Genomic DNA, 19,126 nt, shown 5'->3' on the forward strand with positions numbered 1-19,126 from the left:
GAAGCATGCTAGCGGGGCAGGGGGGGGCTTGTCGCCATGATGTCACTAGTGCTACTAACCGCAACCATATTGAAACTGTATTATACACCGGCCAAATTGTTCAGCTGGGGTGGAAGGGCCTACAATAAATGTCCCAAATGCAGGGGGTTGCCTGCAGACTTGATACACATTTGACTGTATGAAGTTACAGATATTCAAAGAGGGCATCAAGGCCTTCATGAATAAGACTTTAAGAACTGAGATGCATATTAGTCCATCACTGATGTTATTCGGGATTGATCCATCCCTTTCAGGGGATGTGGGGAAGCTGTATTTCATTTTTGTTTCTTTAGCTGTGGCTCTTCTCCTGATTGTGACTGCATGGAAAGATAGCAAACCAGCTATGGTGCAAGGGTGGTTTTCTCGCCTGCTGAGTATGCATAATCTAGAAAGAACCTTATATAGGTTAGGGGTGCTAGGAGGTGTCGAACACTAAATTGGCCCCCAATGAAAGCATGGATTGAAGACAAGTTTGGGTGGAGTGACTAGCTTGCTCCAGAAGCAAGAGCCCCCCTGACACCCTGTCCAGTCCTGACTCTTGATAGCTGACAATGGAGGTAAAACTGTTAGGATTGACTTCTGTATTGTAACCATGATATGTTCCTTTTTGACAATAAAAAAATGACAAAATACTGACTCTAGATGTCCACGCCACATCCCATGTTCTACATGCCAAACCAGCAATATTCCATGATACAATAGTCAACTGGGTGCATTTGTCTCTACTGTATCCACTTAAGTAGTTAGTTACCCCCGGTCAGAGTCCTCTGCAGCTGGTGGAATATTGCTCATGGGTACTTTGAGTCAGTCGTTCTCATACTGCTGAGACAAAGACATTCCCCCAGATTCATCAAGAACACATTTTGCTAATCCTTAATAGCGAAAAATACCGAATCGCTATTAAGGAATAGCAAAATGCTATGCATCAAGAAATCACTAAAAAAATAGCGATTTCTAATAATTCCTTAATTGCGACTCGCAAATTGCGAGTTGCAATTAAGGAATATCTCTCCATTCATTCCTATGGGCCTAGAGGCCCATAGGAATGAATGGGAAGACAATCTCAATTTGCTAATTGCAATTAGCGATTCACAAATTGAGATTGCGATTTCAAGGGTGCAGGGGTGTCCAAAGGACACCCTGTTGCACCCCTGAAATGATGTGTGCACATATGTTGCGCACACACATGCCCTTAGGGCATGTGTGTGTGCAACATGAAACTTTGAAAAATGCACTTTAGTGCATTTTTCAAAGTTTTTGCAATTTACCATGAAGTTGTACTTCATGGTAATTTGCGTGCCCTAATAGCGTTTTTCCACTTTCATGCATTGCATTTAAGGAATCTCAATTTGAGATTCCTTAAATGCAAAGAATCGCAATTTAGCGAATTCTTATTTAGCGATTTTTGCATTTGGGATGATGCATCCCAAATGCAAAAATACCGCTCGCAAAGGGCCAGATTCTCAGAATCTGGCCCTTTGCGAGCGGATTTTTGTTTGATGAATCTGGCTGTAAAACTCTTCTAAGTGAGTACACACTGGGAGAGAGAAAACTTCAGGGTGACCTTTTTTCACAAATTTACTTGAGACTGTAATCCAGGGTTGCAAAGTACTCTGAACTCAGGTAAACTCTGAGGACTTCACCCAACCATTTATTACTGAAAACACTTTCAGCCTTATTCATCAACGGGCCGTTTTGTGAGCCCCTAATAGCGATTCATAGCGAATCGCTATTAAGGACTCGCAAAACGGTATTCATGTAGGAATTGCTAAATAAATAGCAATTCCTACACATTCCTTATTTGCGAGTAGCAAATTGCTAATCGCAAATAAGGAATAACTCCCCATTCATTCCTATGGGCCAAAAGGCCCATAGGAATGAATGGGGAGTATTCCTTATTTGCGATTAGCAATTTGCTACTCGCAAATAAGATAGCGATTTAAAGGGTGCCAGGGGTGTGCAAAGGACACCCTGTAGCACCCCTTAAATGCAAATTGAAACAGGTGTTGCGCACACACATGTCCAAAGGACATGTGTGTGTGCAACATGCAACTTAGAAAAATGCTTTTAAAAGCATTTTTCTAAGTTTTTGCTATTTACCGAGAGGTCTGACCTCTCGGTAAATAGCGGCCCAAAATTGCATTTTCGCAATTTTAAAATGCTTCATGAATTGCATTTAAGGAATCTCAAATAGAGATTCCTTAAATTCAATTCTTCGCAAATGTGCGAATTCTTAAATAGCGAATTTTGCATTTGGGATGATGAATCCCAAATGCAAAAATTGCACTCGCAAAAGGCAAGATTCTGAGAATCTTGCCCTTTGCGAGTGCAATTTAGCTTGATGAATCAGGCGGTTTGTCTCTAACAAATTCAGACTCACCTTTCCCACTCCCTCACGTTGATTATTCAGCTGCAATAGGGTCTGACGCCTATTAAAAAAGAGGCAAAGTCATTTTGACAAGGAAGCAATGTTGCTTGCTAGGCCAAATTGATAAGAAATTAGGAATAAAACTTGAGGAGTATACAATTCGTAGTATACTTTTCCCTAAAAAAATCAGTTCATGACACCTGATACACAGTTAGTAGATCCGAAATGGCCTAACCCATCTGCGCCATGTGTCTTTCTGTATTTGAGCTCTCCTCTCTGCCACCTTCCACAAAGGAACTGGTGACCACCAAATGGGAAGTGATATCAGTACTCAACTGAAAGCAGAACTAATAAAGTTATTCTGGTGGAGTGTTTAGAAGTGTCTTACAACCTAAAGAAAACATATTCTCCACATCCACAAAATTCCCCGAGGCAATCAAGTGGCTTGCCCATTACACCCTTGCAAAGAAAGCTCAAATGGGAGTAGAAATTGAATACCTCAGTAATTCTTAACCTTTTGAATTCTGTGGACACCTACTTAATCACTACAGGAACCCAGGGACCCCATTAAATCATTATTAGAATCAGGGGACCTCCACCGAGTCTTTACTAGAAACTGGGAAGACCCGCCTAAGCATTTTTGATCATTTGAAACACTGAAGGAATGTGGTGGCTCAGAATAGAACAGGTGCCCTGGGGAGTTTGTCCCCATGTTGACATTTCAAGTCATATTGTGTTTTCTCTCTGATCCATGTCCCTCTGCACAAATTCCTCCAGGTTTACCTACAGAGTTTGATGTGAGGAAAGATACTTCCATTTCTGAGACTGCGACTGCAGGTCAGAAAGGAGTAAACTGTATCACTCCCCTCTGGGTGGCAGGGTGGTGGAGTCTTTAGTAGCACAACTGAATCCTCATCTTTAACTTTCCGACATTCCTGCAGCAGCCTGATTTCTCTAGACACATATTATTGCAAGCTTTATGATCTTAAAAAAAAGTACAATGTGCTGCAAAATGTCACCGTATCCAGCTCAGTGCACATTTTTGATGATACAACTTTTTGCTAAACGCTTCGCACCTGTAAAATGCTCCTTTTTCTAACAGATCATATTTCACCCCTACCACTGACTTCATTCACCCTCTTGATCTTTTTTCTGAGGCTCAATTTCCAGGAAACAAAAACCTGCCATGTATTATTCTTGGAAATCCATGCTGCAGCCTCACAATGTCTTGCGTGCAGCCCTCACTCTCTTCAATACCTCTAACAGTGTGCCAAGTTGTCTAGCTAGAAAAGCAATGCCCTGTTTTTGTAATGCCTGTCCCCTGTGTGCAGTATACAAAGCACCTTGGCACAATGTGACTGTAGCCTCGAGCTCTGACCTAATCACACCTTGAATGGGAAATTCCTCCCCTGGGTGGGAGCCTCTCTGACGCCCTCCATTGAACAACTGGTTTACGAGAATGCATGACCAATTGCTTTTGCTTAACAGCGAAGTTGTTTGTGTGGAGGGGTGGTGAGGGGGAGTGGTCTGACATCCTGAGGGCATGTGTAAGCTGCAGGCCGCACTTGCATGACTCGGTGGTAGGCCCAACCTGTCTGGCCTTTCATCTTTTTTGTGCTCAAGCTGCAGAACAAACCAAAAGTTAATAAAATGCGGAGTAAACCATTTAACCACATAGAAGCAAACGACGCGTACACCAATCCCGCTCCATAATGCCTTGAGGAAGTCTTTACCGAGATGTGGCCTAGTGGTTTAGATGCTAACCTTTGAACTCGGTTTTAATACCAGCTCCGACACTTAACTTATCCGCTTAATTATAGATACTGTGACTCGGGGTCTCCATCCGGGGCGTACGGATCCCCCACCCTTTGCGCAATGCCTTTGTAGATTAGACTTGTTAATTTACAATATACGGGTCAATCGGCAGGGTTTGCATGGCGGCTCTGTCATTTTGTGTTGCGTCACTGAGTTTGTGTTGCGTCACACGGATTTGGAGGCCCCACTAAGACAGCGTCACTTGTCTAATCACGACGATCACGCTCTTCACGTGGCCGCCTGAAACCGCTTTACATTTCTACCTGCGCACAGTGTCTCAAAGCTCCCGGAAAGGCTAGCGCTATGTAAACATGTACACAGCAAACGAACCATGTGACTCTAAGCAAATCATTTATTCTTCGGTGTCCTACATTTGCACGTGTTGTGATGTAAATATGAATGAAGAGTTCTGGCAAGTACTCTCTCAATTGCACTGGCGTAGCCAGGATCTCACGAGCCCTTAGGCAAGCAGAAAAAATGTGCCCACACCTGTATCGGTATATAAATATATATATTTTTTTGCAGTTTTATATAGCAAAAACTCGACTTGAAGGTATTGGAGCGCTTTACATGAGCACGTTACACAAGGATACATTCATTTTTTTTGTTGGGCACAGGGAGATGAAGTGATTTGCCCAGAATCTAAGGATGTTGAGCCGACGCCAAGACTCGAACGTGGTTCCCAACTGCCAAAGTCAGCAGCTCTGACCCTTACACCACATATATATGACAATGATATTCACCATTGGGCAGAGCCCTCTTAACAGCATTATAGGCCCCCGGGCAAAGCAATGCACAGGGCCCTGCCTACACAGCCACTCACAGAAACAAAAATGTTTAATGGAAAATTAGTGTTACATTTTGGTCTGTATAGGGCCCCTATGCTCAAGTGTCCCCCAGGTAACTGCCCAGCCCTCCCATGTGTTAAGATGGCACTAGGGTGCAGTGAGGCCTTAGCAACCTTTGGTTCGGTGTGATTGCACCTGTGGCACTGGTGGTAGCCATGCCCTGTTCCTCCCTCTTCACTATCTCCACCCTTCTCTCCTCTCAATTCCACCTCTCACTCTCTTCCAGCACCCACACTCTTTGCTCTCATTAAATCGTTCTTATGTAGTTCCTACCTTGAGTTTTTTCTTCTTTTTTCCATATTCCCCTTTAGCTTCTCATCTTCTCCCCTTTCTTTCATCCCTTCTCCTTCATCTTCTCTACACTCTCTTCTCTATTTGACAAACCTCCCTTTTATCTTGCTGTCTCTGTCTACTTCCTCCCTTTCGCAGCTGTTATCCATTCACTGTATCCGAGTCTCAATTTTGCATTCTCCGGATGTCTCCACACCGTCTCTCTTCCTCTTCCCTGTATCATTTTATTTGTTATTCTCTTTCTTTCCTTTAACCATGTTTTCTGACTTTTCTCCTTTTTTAATATCATTCACCCTCTCCTTTTTCCGTCTTTTTCTCTCGTCTCCCGAGATCTTTTATTTTCTCCTACCTGTATCTTCTTTCACTTTTAAGCCTTAACCTATAGTTTGTTTTCTTTGTCCCTAAGTTCTCTGCACCTCTAGCCCCACTTTCTCTCTCCCTTCTCCTTCACTTTCCATGGTATGGAATCTCTCCCCTGGAGTACGGTAGACGCGAAGCAGGCAACAGCCAAATAAAAAAATGAACACTGAACAGACCTGGGGCCGTATTACAATAAAGGCGCATCTTCATTGTTTGGTTGGGCACACCTTTTAAAAGATGCGGCCACTGCAAACAATGAAAATGTTCCGCAAACAATGAATGAATTGACCCCAGGGCAGCCGCAAACTCGCACTGCCCTTTGGGCATTCCTGTGAAAAATGGAGCGGATGCTTTGAAGCCACTCCACTTTTAAGGGGAATAAAGATCCCATTACAGGTGGGTACTACAAGGGGATGATTGGGGGGTCTATATGACCCCCTTACTCCTCCAGAGGGCTGCTTTCAGGGGGCACAGGGTCAGTGCACCACCTTTTAGGTGGTGCACTTTGGTGCACTGTCAGTGCACCTCTTGAGAACTTCTTTGCCTTTGCACCCGAGTCTGTAATACAGCGTGAGCACAGAGGCAAAGGGATTCCCTCATTTGCATGGACCCATGCCCCCTTGCAAATGAGATAATACCCTCTGAAGATAGTGCTGGTGCTTTAAGTGTGCCAGTGCTATCAGTATTAAAGAAGGGGACGTGCAAGTGTCTGCGGCCCTTTCTGTAACACCAAAGTGCCATGGGGCGCACAAAGCGGGCGCAAACACCGGTTGAGGCCCCAGGGTACTTTCACAATACGGCCCCAGGTGGACTGTTAGCAAAAATGCAGATGGAACAGGGCAGGCTGTGCCTCGCATCCCTATGGCTCTGTTGCCACTGAAGCCGAATTAGCGGCATTGGAGGACATAAGAACGCCAAAGAGAGGTGCTCCAACTTGGGAGAGGAGTGACACAATGCAGAAAGGTGAAGGTGTGAGGAGCTGCTGGAGCCCCCAATAGCAAGAGAAGCTGTGCACTGAAGATTGGCAAAGACCCCCACATCATGGTGAGAGTTGCCCCATGAAAGTGAGAGCTACACCATTCCCCCACTACAAGCTGGGAGAGTGAGGGCAGGCATTTATGCTTTTGTCCCCTACAGAGCATTGGTGCATGGACATCAATTCATAAAAATTCCAAGGGTAGCAAAAATGACATCACATACCCCTTGATCTTGACCTTTGAACCTGAATCTTCCAAGAAACGGAAGTCACATGTCTTAAATCTCGAGGACATTACAATAATCAACAATGCTGAAATGAAATAACAATTGCCTAATTAATATAAAAAACAGCACAAACAAATGTCTATTGTAGATAAGATCTATATAAAGGTGAAGACATGATATTTCAAGGGGATAGTTACCTCAATTGTAGTTAGCAAGGGAAGTGAGTGTGACCTGGAGATCTGAGGGTGGGACTTTATATATAAAATGTTTTAAAAATTGGCTCTAATAGTGCATTTTAGCACACTATTTTACATAAATCAGTTCAAATGCCATAGGCTCTCAATGGACACTTTTGAAATATTCAAGTCCTGTTATGGTGTGCCAAGCTAATGAAACCTGACAGTCCCCATTAGTTGGCCCAATTTTGTTTTTAAAATGTTCTAAGGGTGTCCCAATATATCAAAAATTACCTCAATTGCTAGGGGCAGCATTTTGTCATGGGTGGCCCTTGTGCCCAAACATTACATATAATATGCAGCACCATCATTTTGCTAATGCTGCTGTCCATGTCCTGTGGGGGACCCTTAAGTCAAAAGTTACATCTAGTGAGTCAAGGGCCACATTTTGTCATGGATGGCCCCCTGACACATGCCACGGTTGTCCTCATTTAAGCCAAGAATTTCCTCCTATGTGCCAGCCATTTGCAACAAGAGCCACCTATGCCGGGAATTTCCTCCAGTACGCCAACCCTGGTATGCCAACATTTACCAACAGTCTGAGATCACTAGCACGTTGCCAGGGTATCCCATATGCATGTACTGCCACCAGTATGCCTGTGCCAACATTTTTCCAATGGTGCTTCCAGAAGCCAAAAGGCATGCCAGGTCCAACAGCAGACTTGCAAGCATAACAACACATTATCAATCAAGTTCACTTACAGTCACATACACTCATGCTCACACATACACCAGTTGCGGCTCCTCCGCTATGGTGGAGGAGTGTTGCCCCACTGCTTTTAAGCAGTGCAAAGTAATGGAAACATAAAATGATAATACCTTTGAGTTATTATCATTTTATGTTTCTGGACGGGTGGGTGGTGCTGCTCTGCTCTCGAAGCAGGGCAGGGGAGGAGTGGTTTACCCACTCCTAAGTGCACATGACTGTTTGGCTGGCCCACAGGCCGCCCAGAACAGTCATGCACACTTTCCCTGTTCTCCATGCAGGCTGCATTACAGCCTGCATGGAGAACATGCCCAGGCCCCCTTCCCTGGCTGAGCGCCGAACCAGGACACTCAGACCAATCACAACGCTGCATTGCACCATTATGATTGGTCAGGAGAGCCTGGGTGCTTACCAATCACTGTAGGGGAATCAACAGCAATGGAGGTTGCAGGACCACAGGAAGGAGACTCCATGCAATAATCAGCAGCATGTTTTTCAACATGTGTCACCAATTTCTGCACAATGTACTATAGTAATATGACCATGCAAGTTAATTATCAAGCTATTGGCTACAGATGTATTATGAATCTCTGAGTATCAAACTGTTCCAGATAAATTGTATCAGGAGATTTAGTTAAATGTTTGTCTAATGTCACCTCAGATTATTAGATGATTTCATAATTGTGGTTTTAAATATTACTATTTGGGAATTTGCACTGATTACATTTGTATATGTAATTCCTTGATGTCAAAGATTTTTCTATCTAAATAATAAAAATAATATACATTTTTTATATAAAAAATAAAATAAGAATGTACTGACTAAAATGCTTCCGTTGATGATATTTATAAAGAGTTGGAACATATAGACATTCAGAGTTCACATGCCCTTTCTATAGTTAAACAGTACTGTGCCCGGTGTTTTTCTTTTCCAAATCTATAGTTAGCAGCATGGCAAGGGTTGGTTCATGCGGCAGGTCTTGGGCGGGGGCACCGTGGACCCACCATACCAGCGCACATGCAACCAGCCGGGCAGTGGGAGGTTCCAAAGGGGTCTGTGGTAGCAGCCTTCTAGGATATAATTGCAATTTCTGGACATAGATTTGAATGCTGAATGGTGCACAGCAAGGCAGTGTGCAGGTGGGCCCCACTGGGCAGGACACAGCACCGGCCTAGGCAGGGACAAACAAGCTGGGATATGGGACAGGGGAGTTTCCAGTGCCTTCTTTGAATCCATGGGAGGGGCTCCCAGCGCAAGGGAAAGGACAGGGCATGATGCACCACATGTACCCCAGCACGTGCGGTGGGGGCACAGCTCCAGGGTTTACACTGGCCTTTCGCACAAAAAGGGGCCTACAGCATATACCACATGGTGCGGTCCCCTCAGGCCTATACTGGTTAGGTGAAGGCACAATACACACTTATTTGAAACCTTTTGATTGAGTTTTTGCATGATACATAATTAATGGTAGCATGGCAACAGACTTGCAGCCTACAATTATATGACAGGCAGTCGTGAGGATCCTCACTAGGCACAACACACACAGCGCCCATACACAGAAGCCTGACGCAACAGGGGGAGGGCAGAGGATCCCAGTCCAGCGCATTTTGCCCATGGGTAAACAACGAAGCCCTGCACGCAACAGCAGGGCCATGGACCACACCGTGAACTTCATTGGCATTTTGATTTGGAGAAGACAGAGGGTTTCATCCTCACAAGCACAGCCGTTTACGAATGCAGCAGCAAGAATAGGTTTTAGGCAATACTGGGGTACGTATGGTGTGCAATGACATGGCTAGTCAGCTGGAAAGCGTGGGGGCTCACTAAGAACATAGCAGTGCTGGAACTATTGTAGATACAGGTACCCCTCCACATAGGGGAAGGGAAGCTGCGGGACAGGAAGATCACAATGTAGTCCGGCAACTGTGTAGTAGTGAAAACTCAGACAGTGGTGGCTCCTCCGCTAAGGCGGAGGAGTGTCGCCCCACTGCTCAAAATACAAGTTATTATCATTTTATTTTTCCTATTGAAGTCAGTGGCTCTCGGGGGAGGGGGGGGGTGGCAGCCAGAGCTGGGGCAGCAGTGGTTTGATCTCTTTAAGTGCGCATTACTGCTTGGCTGGCCCTCTTGGGTCGGCCGAATAGTCATGCATACTTTGCATGTTCCCCTCCAGGCTGCATTACACATCCTGGTGAGGAATGTGCAAAGCCTCCCAGTCCCCATCCGAGCGCTGAACTACAGCACTCACACCATGATTAGCTTAAGGGAGCTTAGGAACCCGGGTGCTTCCTGCTGCAGACAGGAAGAAGGAAGAGGACTGAGGAGAGACACCAGCCAGCCCAACTTTTTATTTCTTATTTCGGTACCCCCTCTGGCCCTCCCCCGCACCACCAGTCCCATCCAGTAGCAGGCGCTACTGAACTCAGCAACAGTGATGCAGCAGATTACCAAAATGTGTTTGCACTCTTCTGCAAGGTCATCAAGAGTCAGCTCAAGGCAAACATGGAAATTAAGCAAAGGTGGACCCTTGAGTACGGATGGAGACACCCAGAGAGCTTGCCCCAGGGGCAGACTGGCATAAGATGTGGTTTTCACCAGAGCTGAGAAGCTGATAGAGCAGAATTGAGAGTGCTCATAAACAAGACGTTAGCACCCGCAACCAAGACAGGCTCAGTCAGGCTATGGGCATGTTACCATATGGGCAAGCTACCAGGGCTGGACTGGCTACCTGGCGTTTTTTGCTGGGGTGGCAGGGTGGGGTCCAGATTCACTGCTAAGGGTGCTGCTTTTTTGGCTGGGGAACTGCCGGGGCTTCTAAATGAACAATCCAAAACAAAAAGCGTACTTTTTCAAACATTTGTTCTGCATTGTTTTTTAAGAAAAGCCCGGTAGCCAGTCCGGCCCTGCAAGCTACCCAGATGCAGCTAGCTGTAGAGAAAGTCATAAACTGGGACTTTACCAGCAGGAACAGCAGGTCATGGGCACAAACACACCTGGCAGTGGTGGCCTTTTTTGCAAAGCTTGAGACGGGCTTAGGCCCCACATGTAACCATTACTGTAAGTTCAGCCAGGAGAAGATGGAGGCATATCCAGGGCAAGCCCAAAGACAGCAAACTGCCCATTGAGTTCATGAAATTGGCAAAAAATCTCAGGGATATGCAGCTCTCAATATGAAGCAACGATGTTCAGGACGCCCTTTGGGCTCGCGTTCTTTGGGGCGGGCCCAGACAGCGAGTGAAGAAGTATCTGATTCTAGGTCAAGTGGGTATGAGGCTTGCCTACAGGCCAGGAAATGCACAAGAAGCACACGGTAATCAGGTTAAGACTGTCCAAATCGGTTAAGGAAGGGTAAGGCAGGCACTTCTGCCTTGAATACTTATATGCAGCTGAATGGCTCCTGGTGTGCTTGGCATAAGCATTCCTAGTGATAAGGCTACCAAGGGGCTGCCCCTGTTCATTCATGAAGATGGGATGTTCCTGAGGTTATATCAATGCATAGCAATAATGAGTAGGGCAATTGAAATAAGCTACTGTCCATGCAACTTGGAACGCACTCATGCAGGATAAGGGCAGCCACTACAGAGACACAACACAGGTTACATGTGGAATCAGAGTGAGGCTGGGCAGGTGGAAATCAAATGCTTATAGGAGTTATGTCTGGATGGCTTGGTGCTGACATTTGTTTACATCCCTCAGGAGACCCATAGGACAAGATAATGACAGCCAGGTGCAGAAAGCCTCATTGTGCCTCTATTGTAGGTGCCCCAGATTGGAGACTACCCATCTCTGAGAAGCATCACTTTTCAAAAAGGCTGTGTATGAAGAGTATCCTGGAAAAGATACATAAAAGAATAACCACCCCAAACTGCTTCTGAAAGTGCAGACAGTCCATCCACATCTCCTGTCTGCTTTGACTGTATAAAAGACGTAGTCACTAACCCATTTGTTCCAGGCTCTCTTTTACCAAGGAAGGGAATGCTTTGCAGAGTACTGAGAGATCTGCTGTGCAACCAGAGATGGTGCCTGCCTGACAGCCAGCTTCGCAGAGGTGAGGGGACATCACCTGAAATGTTGCCATGCAGGAAGAAGCTACTCATCAGATCTAAACACCTAGAAGCAAACCTCTACATTGAGAGAGGGAAGGTCTGCCAACCCGGCAGGAGGTGTGACTGCCCAGCCATAGACAGAAGCAGCAAGGCCCTGGTATTGGTGGGGTCTTCCAAGAAAAGTAAGTTGAGGAGAGCGATCTACGAGTTGAAGGAGTGGTTGGCACCAGTCTAAGGTACTGCAGAGTGTGAGCTGGAATGAGAGTTCGGCACACACCCTCAGCACTGTGTCAAGAAATATGACTGGGGTTGAATTTGCCGCTATGTCAAGAAGTGCAACTCGCCGGAGCTCTCCATCATTCTAATATGTACGGCTCCTCATGTTCGCGCTGATGTACCCGAAAATTATGTTCATAGTAGTCCTTGCCGCCATGATCATGAAGTTTACCCATGGCCTCCCCTACTCATTTCAGGTGTTGTGGCTGGCCTGCAACACATCACCATGTGACGCAGAATAGTCTGTGGTCTCTGCATATAAAATGAGTGTAACCTGGCAGGTTCTAATCCTGTGTGCTGTACTCAATTGTACAGTAGAACTGCTGTATAAACCTGTAAAATGTGTCTGTCTTTATTGTCTCCAGCCTCTGAATATGAGATGCATATATTTTTTTGAAATTTCTCGCTTAAGTTATATATTTTTACTTGAAATAAATGACCTAATATCATGGAATTCAGGTTTATCGCCACCAGACTCATAATATGTTCCTTGTATCAGCCAAATGTTGAAGTGGTGGCTGTTGAGGCAAGGATGAACATGGAACTAGCGAAGATATTTGATCAAACAATTGCAGTGCAAGTATGGATCCCACAGAATTGGTCCGAGAGAGGCAATGATGCTTATACGGTGGCATGGTAAGTCGTTCTTAAATGATGTCAACATTTTTTAATTTATTTGATTTTTGGATGGGGATATCCATCAAAAAATGAAAAACCCTTCTTTTCTAATAGCCATAAAATGTATTTGAGAATAGTTGTTTTCCCTTTGTTCTAGCTAAAGTTTCTCGTTAGAGTAATAAATATGGTCACAATATGATTTCAGACCATTCTTTGAACACACAAGATAGTTAATTCCAACAATCAGCATTGATGGCACTGTGGTGGACTTTCGGTTGTACTTGACAGACAGGCTCTGCATTCCTTACAACAGATGTAAGCCGATATCTGCATGTGTACACAGCGTGTTTTGGCAACAAAGACCTCATTTTTGTTTGGGATTGCTCAGAAGAAAGTTGAAAACCCCGTCCCTTAGGTATGCAGCGCTGCAATAGCACCCCCACCTACGTGACCAGGTCAAATAGGTGCCTGTGACGTTGTACAATAAATCTATCTAATGCGAATAGCATCCCTTACATACTAACACTATTGTCAGGGCAGATCCCACAAACACTTGATGTATTTTAAAACTTGACCTCGCTGTCGGCCGTCACAAACTCGGGGAAAGTATATTTTTAAAATGACTAAAGTTCTGCTAAAACTGAAATCCAACACCCTTTTTAGTAGATGATGTAATGTCCCAAACTGTTACTGTCAGTTGTCTGATGTACTTTAACATTTGGATATTGACATAACAAAAAATAACACAGATATCTTTTGTACATCTCCAGTTTCTTGGTTTGCACATTAAATTGAAAAAGTAGTACAACATGTTTATCAGTTTTTAGGCCCTCCTTATTAAAGTACATTCTGTTCTCCACCTGGCTTGTCCTCCGGTTTGAAGGTCTTTGAAGCTGGCTCACCACAAGGTGAACCCTGTCTCTCACTTAGGTAAGCAAATAGAAACGAGAAAGTATTTTGTGGAAGGATCCAGGGAACACATTTGTGTGCGGTCTTTTTACTGCAGTCAATGGGGTTGTTATCATGAACAATGTTTACTTTTCATATGAAATTGTAAAAAAATAAGAATTATTTTTTTTACCCAAATAAAATGTAGGAATTACAGTTTGAAACATTAAGACAGTTAAACTTAAATATATATATATATATATATAATCAAGGGAGGGATCTCCCGAAACACGTTATGGCGGCATTGGCGAAATAAAATAATGCACTGAAAGATCGGGTCCACGCTTGTCTGTTCGAACACAGAAAGAAGTAAAGGCGGGTTGGAGTGATATATAAACATTTCTTGTAACGACCATGGCTGGACTGGGACCCAAAATCAGCCCTGTCAATTTTCTTTCAGGCCAGCCTCCTACTGCACATAGCAGCGAGTGAGCCTCACGCTCCGCTAGAATGTTTTGGGGAAAAATCAAATATGGTGTGTTTTTCCCTCACAGAATCTTGTTCAAGCATTAAATGGATGGAGCCAAGGCTCAGTGAATGAATGAACAACAGTTGGATGGGTGAGGAGTGGGTTATTATTTATTAATTAGTGGGTGGATGAATGAATTAATTCAGGAATTGATAACAATGAAGAAAGACTTTAAACTATGTGAAGCACATGGTTTCAATGCACTGACAAGGGATGGGTGCTCTGGTTTTGCTTTTAGCTTCTGTATTAAAAAAGCACCCTCCCCAAGCACCATCACCACCAGTCCTTATGAAACATGCATAGCCGACATGTATTTAACATAGTGAGCTGATATAGAGCCTCAAAGACACAAAACATTAGACTTTGACCTAAAATGGATAAAAGAAATAAATAAACATGAAGTGGCCGAACTGCACAACGTGAAACGAGAAAACCTTGCACCCATCCTGGCTTCCATTGGACCACATTGTGTGCCTTTAAATACATAAGTCAGGGTGTGCATTGCACAAAAACTAAAGGCGTAGTTCGCAGAGTTTTGCTACGCATAACTCCGCGTAATTAGAAAAAAACTCTGCGAAGTTCTGCAAGTAGCGGAGTGTAGTGCAAACTGCTGTTTGCGCTGGTCGTCCTGCTGCTCGGGTAGAAATTGTACCCGAGCCGCAGCTCACAAACTTACCAGTGGCGAGCGCGAGCGGGGAAAAAACTCTGCTGCACTACACAAAGCAGAGTTTTCTGCACTCTCCGAGCTCCGCGGAGCTCAGAGAGCAGAAAACTCAGCAAACTCCGCAATTTAAGCAGAGTTCAATGCCCAGGCCTAACAAAAACAAAAGATGGTAATGTTACTCCATCAATAGCCGTCGTATTCATAGTACGGCTAGGCAGGCCTTCCTTGGTGGCCCACGTACCTCCAGGTAATGTACCGATGATTTTTAAAAAGTGTGCCAGTAAACACTAAAGAGGGCCGCTAGAGCATGCACAATAGCAGATTCACCACGTATGCTCCAGCTCAAGCAGCCCTCTTCTGTGTTTATTGATTACCTCTGTGACACCACGCATGGCTTCGGCGGAAATCAAAGGCCTTTTAAAAGTCTGCTGTTGCGCTTTCACAGCTGACTTTTAGCAGGCCTATTGGAAAGCTTCTTGCTTCTTTTGTTGCCGATGTTGTCTCCGCCCACGGCCTGGTGCTCTTCTCCTTCCTTCCTTCCTTCCTTCCTTCCTTCCTTCCTAACCTGGAACCTTGGTGTCAACCACGCTGGCTACCTCGAGCTAGACGCGAGCAATAGCGCATACAGACCTGACGCACATGAGAAATAGTTGGCGCTCTGTGAGCTTCCGGTGGCCTGCCGCTTGGGAACTGCGTTCCTGGAGTTCTTTTGTCGCCCTGTACTGAAGAGGCCAGACTTGTTGGAAGGCAGAAACGCGACCGCGTCGACACTTTCCATATGGAGGAGTCTTTGTTTTGAATTAATTTGGGGAAATTGATGCCATTGGACACACTTGAAGCTTTTGGTTCTGTGAGGTTTTTGCGTTGAACCTGTTGTGTCTGACTACCTCCTAGTGTACCCCCTAGATTGAATAGGAGGGCACTCAGCGTTTTATTGCTCCTTAGGGTGAAGAAAAGAAAAAAAGTGTTTTTCATTATATATTTTTTGTTCTTTGTATAAAGTGTATATGTTGTTTATTGTATGTAATTATTGTATGTAATTATTGTATATAGGTGTGTACATAGGTATGTATTTTTGTGTACAGTGCATAACATTGCATTGAAATTTTTTTTTTCTGTTTTTTGATAAAAAAAGAAATGAGATGAGAATATTTTGGTTTAATTACAAAAAATAAAATGTGTAATCTTATCCCCTTTGTGTTAGTGATGACATTGATAATGTGTGATTGATTGAGCAGTGGACTTTTGCCACAAAAACAATAGGAGAATTTATTGTCACCTATTTGAAAATCAGTTGTATATATTTGTTTCTCCTTTCTCCATTTCTCCTTCTTTTCTGGAACATGTGCATGCACTAATATTTTGGAACCAGTCTTTTTTTGCTATGTACTATGTCTGCTCTCACTGGTAATGGCCAGCCCGGCTAGGCAAAGTGCCCTGTCACCTGCTTTCAGGTCTCTGTTTACAATTAAACTGATATTAACCACATCGCTGCGGCGGCTATTCCGATGCAGCGCTAAGGGGGCAGAGGGCCGCGCGGCGGGCGCATGCTGGTGACAAAACCGCTCCGTCACCAGCCGCGGTTGAGCTGTGCTCATGACGGAGCAGTTCCGTCATGGCCCCGCCCGCTTAATAAAATGCGCCGCGCAGGCCTGGCGGCCGGGGCATGACGGAACTGCTCTGTCATCAGCACAGCGCCACCGCGGCTGATGACGGAGCGGGTCCGTGATCAGCATGGATAGGGTTGTCATTTGGAGAGAGTTTGTGTCTGACTCTAATGCTTGTATGTTACTGCTGACATTGCTTCAAGAGTTTTGATCATTGCAGCGAGAGCACTTCGTTACCCGAATTGCATTCTAAAAGTCAAACGTCAGTATGCACAAGATCATGTTTACAAAAATGTTGGAGCTCAGAAATAACCTCTTTGCTACATATGTTTGTGAAGTCTTTGGCAGTAACGCGAAATAAAACGAATAGGCCTCTGATTTTTGCAAATGATTGGTGATATACATGTCAAATGATGCCAGTTTAGGCACCATCTCATGTGTATTGTCCTTAAGGCGCTGTACTCTAGTAGTAACTTGTGCTTCACATAGCTTCTAGTGAGTTACCCAAGCATATCGTGTGCGTTTACTGTTTGTCAACTTGGTTGTTTTCCTCTGTAACCTGCAAGTGTTTATTATCTCCCAAAAAATGCAAACGTGCACAAGTACTGTCCAATTAATATTAATGAACTTGGAAGGTTGAATTAGTGTGGGATAGAGTACTGAAAATTTGTCTATTAGTTGGATTGCCTACTATAGCAGAAGCAATGTGATCTGTAGTTCAGTGCCTTGCTTGTGTCTGTTCATCTTCACCTATGTCTTTTGTTTAGTATCAAGCTGTTCATTTTTCTGCCTACTTCTGGAAAAGTTCAGTTTTGTCACATGGTGAGACCATTTAAGTCGAAGACAAACTGCCAATCAGTGAAACACGTTGCTGTATTATGGCCTGCAGTTGGGGATGAAGTTGTTCTTTTATATTGGTAGGTGTCACTGCTTTAAACATTAACTTTGGAGCTTTAAAACAGCATACATTCAGAGCACAACCAGAGCACTGAGATAGTCCGTAGTCCAAGAAAACCATCGAGTAACCACAACCAGTGATTTTTATGTTTGGGTTCACAATAACATAAGTTTGTGAAAGTTATTTTTCCACAATGGGACTGTTGAAGAGTAAACTCAGAAATAAGCTTTCAGACGTACATCGATTATCAGCTCTCAAGGCTCGTTGTTTCAGACATAGTACCAGATTACAGGACACTAATAGAGACATGAAATGGAAAATAAGTTCCTACTATATCTGTCTTTGACTTACCTATTTTTCAGACACAGTTAAACTTGTGGTGCGTTGGGCCTGTGCTGAATATACAGTTAATGAGAATTACCATGCAATGCCTCTTAAGATTTCTATTGTCTGATAATAAAAATGTATCATCAAAATGTGCTCCTTGTAGCTTTGAAGATACACCTGATTTTGAAATACAGCATTGTCTAGTAATATTTTAAAAAGGTGGTGATTTTTTTTTACTCTAGCCCCGCACCAACTGACCCTGCCTCCCACTGACCCCACCCCCACTGGTGAGGCCCTCAGCCACAAACCACACTGTAATTGTGGCTCCCAAGAGAAAGATTGTAAGCACCCATGATCTATAGCACTACGCTCGACCACATATAAAAAAGGGACACTGTAATTATGAGATTTTGTGGCAGTGGCGTTTTCCACATAACTATGACTTTTCAACACTGCCAACTTTACTCGTTGTCTGCTTCATTATCCATAGATTTCATTAAAAAAGTTGTTTCTTGCTCAAACGAATCAAACATTATTACAAACACAATGGCACGTGTTGCAGTGCAGTGCAAAGCACTTTGCAAAAGTTAATCGGTCAATTTTCGGTTGTTTAGTGCTGTATTTGGGTGTTAAAACGGTAGTAATGAGGTGAAACTTTGCGCAGACAATACGTGACAAAATAATGAATACTATTACAAAATGTGCCGTATTACGCTTCAGAAATTGCCTTTTGTTGCTGCATAATTTAGACAACTCGACTACCACATAAGTCGAGTAGCCTTGTATCTGCAGGCTAAAGACAACCAACTTACCTCTTGGTGTCCCTTCCCCATCATGTCCCTTAATCTGTTCCTACTTCAGTAGGCATGGTTGAATTTTTCAGTTTTCAAAAATGTCCTGAAACGATTGGTGAAATGAGCAGGGAGGACCTTTGCAGCCTTTATCTGCTGTTTGCTTATATGTACACACTACAAATCTTCCCCCTGCCTAACAGAAAATGAATGTGTCCATCTGTAACACAACTGGTGCTCATGAAAAGCGCTCTGACACCTTTGAATCTAGTTTGCGCTATTTATTAGGTCTCGCCTGTCGATGCGCATGCGCATCGAGCTTGCGAGACTATGGGGGCTTAAACAGTCTTTAACCAACTTGCAAGGAATCGTGGCGATTCCTTGCATTGCCCGTGAAATTCAAGCTCAATGCGCATGCGCATTGAGCTTAAAAGCGCGTGCACATGCCCCCAGCCGCCTGCCTTGCATGTTTTTTCCCTCAGGCGCACTCCTCCCACACCCCCGCTCCGCCCCCTCCCCTGCCTGCCGTGTCGCATTTCTTCAGTTCCCTCAGCCGCACTCCAGGCCCCTGCTGCTTTCACACCCTCTCCCCGCTCCGCCCCCTCCCCTGCCCGC

The sequence above is a fragment of the Lissotriton helveticus genome, chromosome 5_1, assembly GCF_964261635.1.
Source record: "Lissotriton helveticus chromosome 5_1, aLisHel1.1, whole genome shotgun sequence".
Classification (NCBI taxonomy): domain Eukaryota; kingdom Metazoa; phylum Chordata; class Amphibia; order Caudata; family Salamandridae; genus Lissotriton; species Lissotriton helveticus.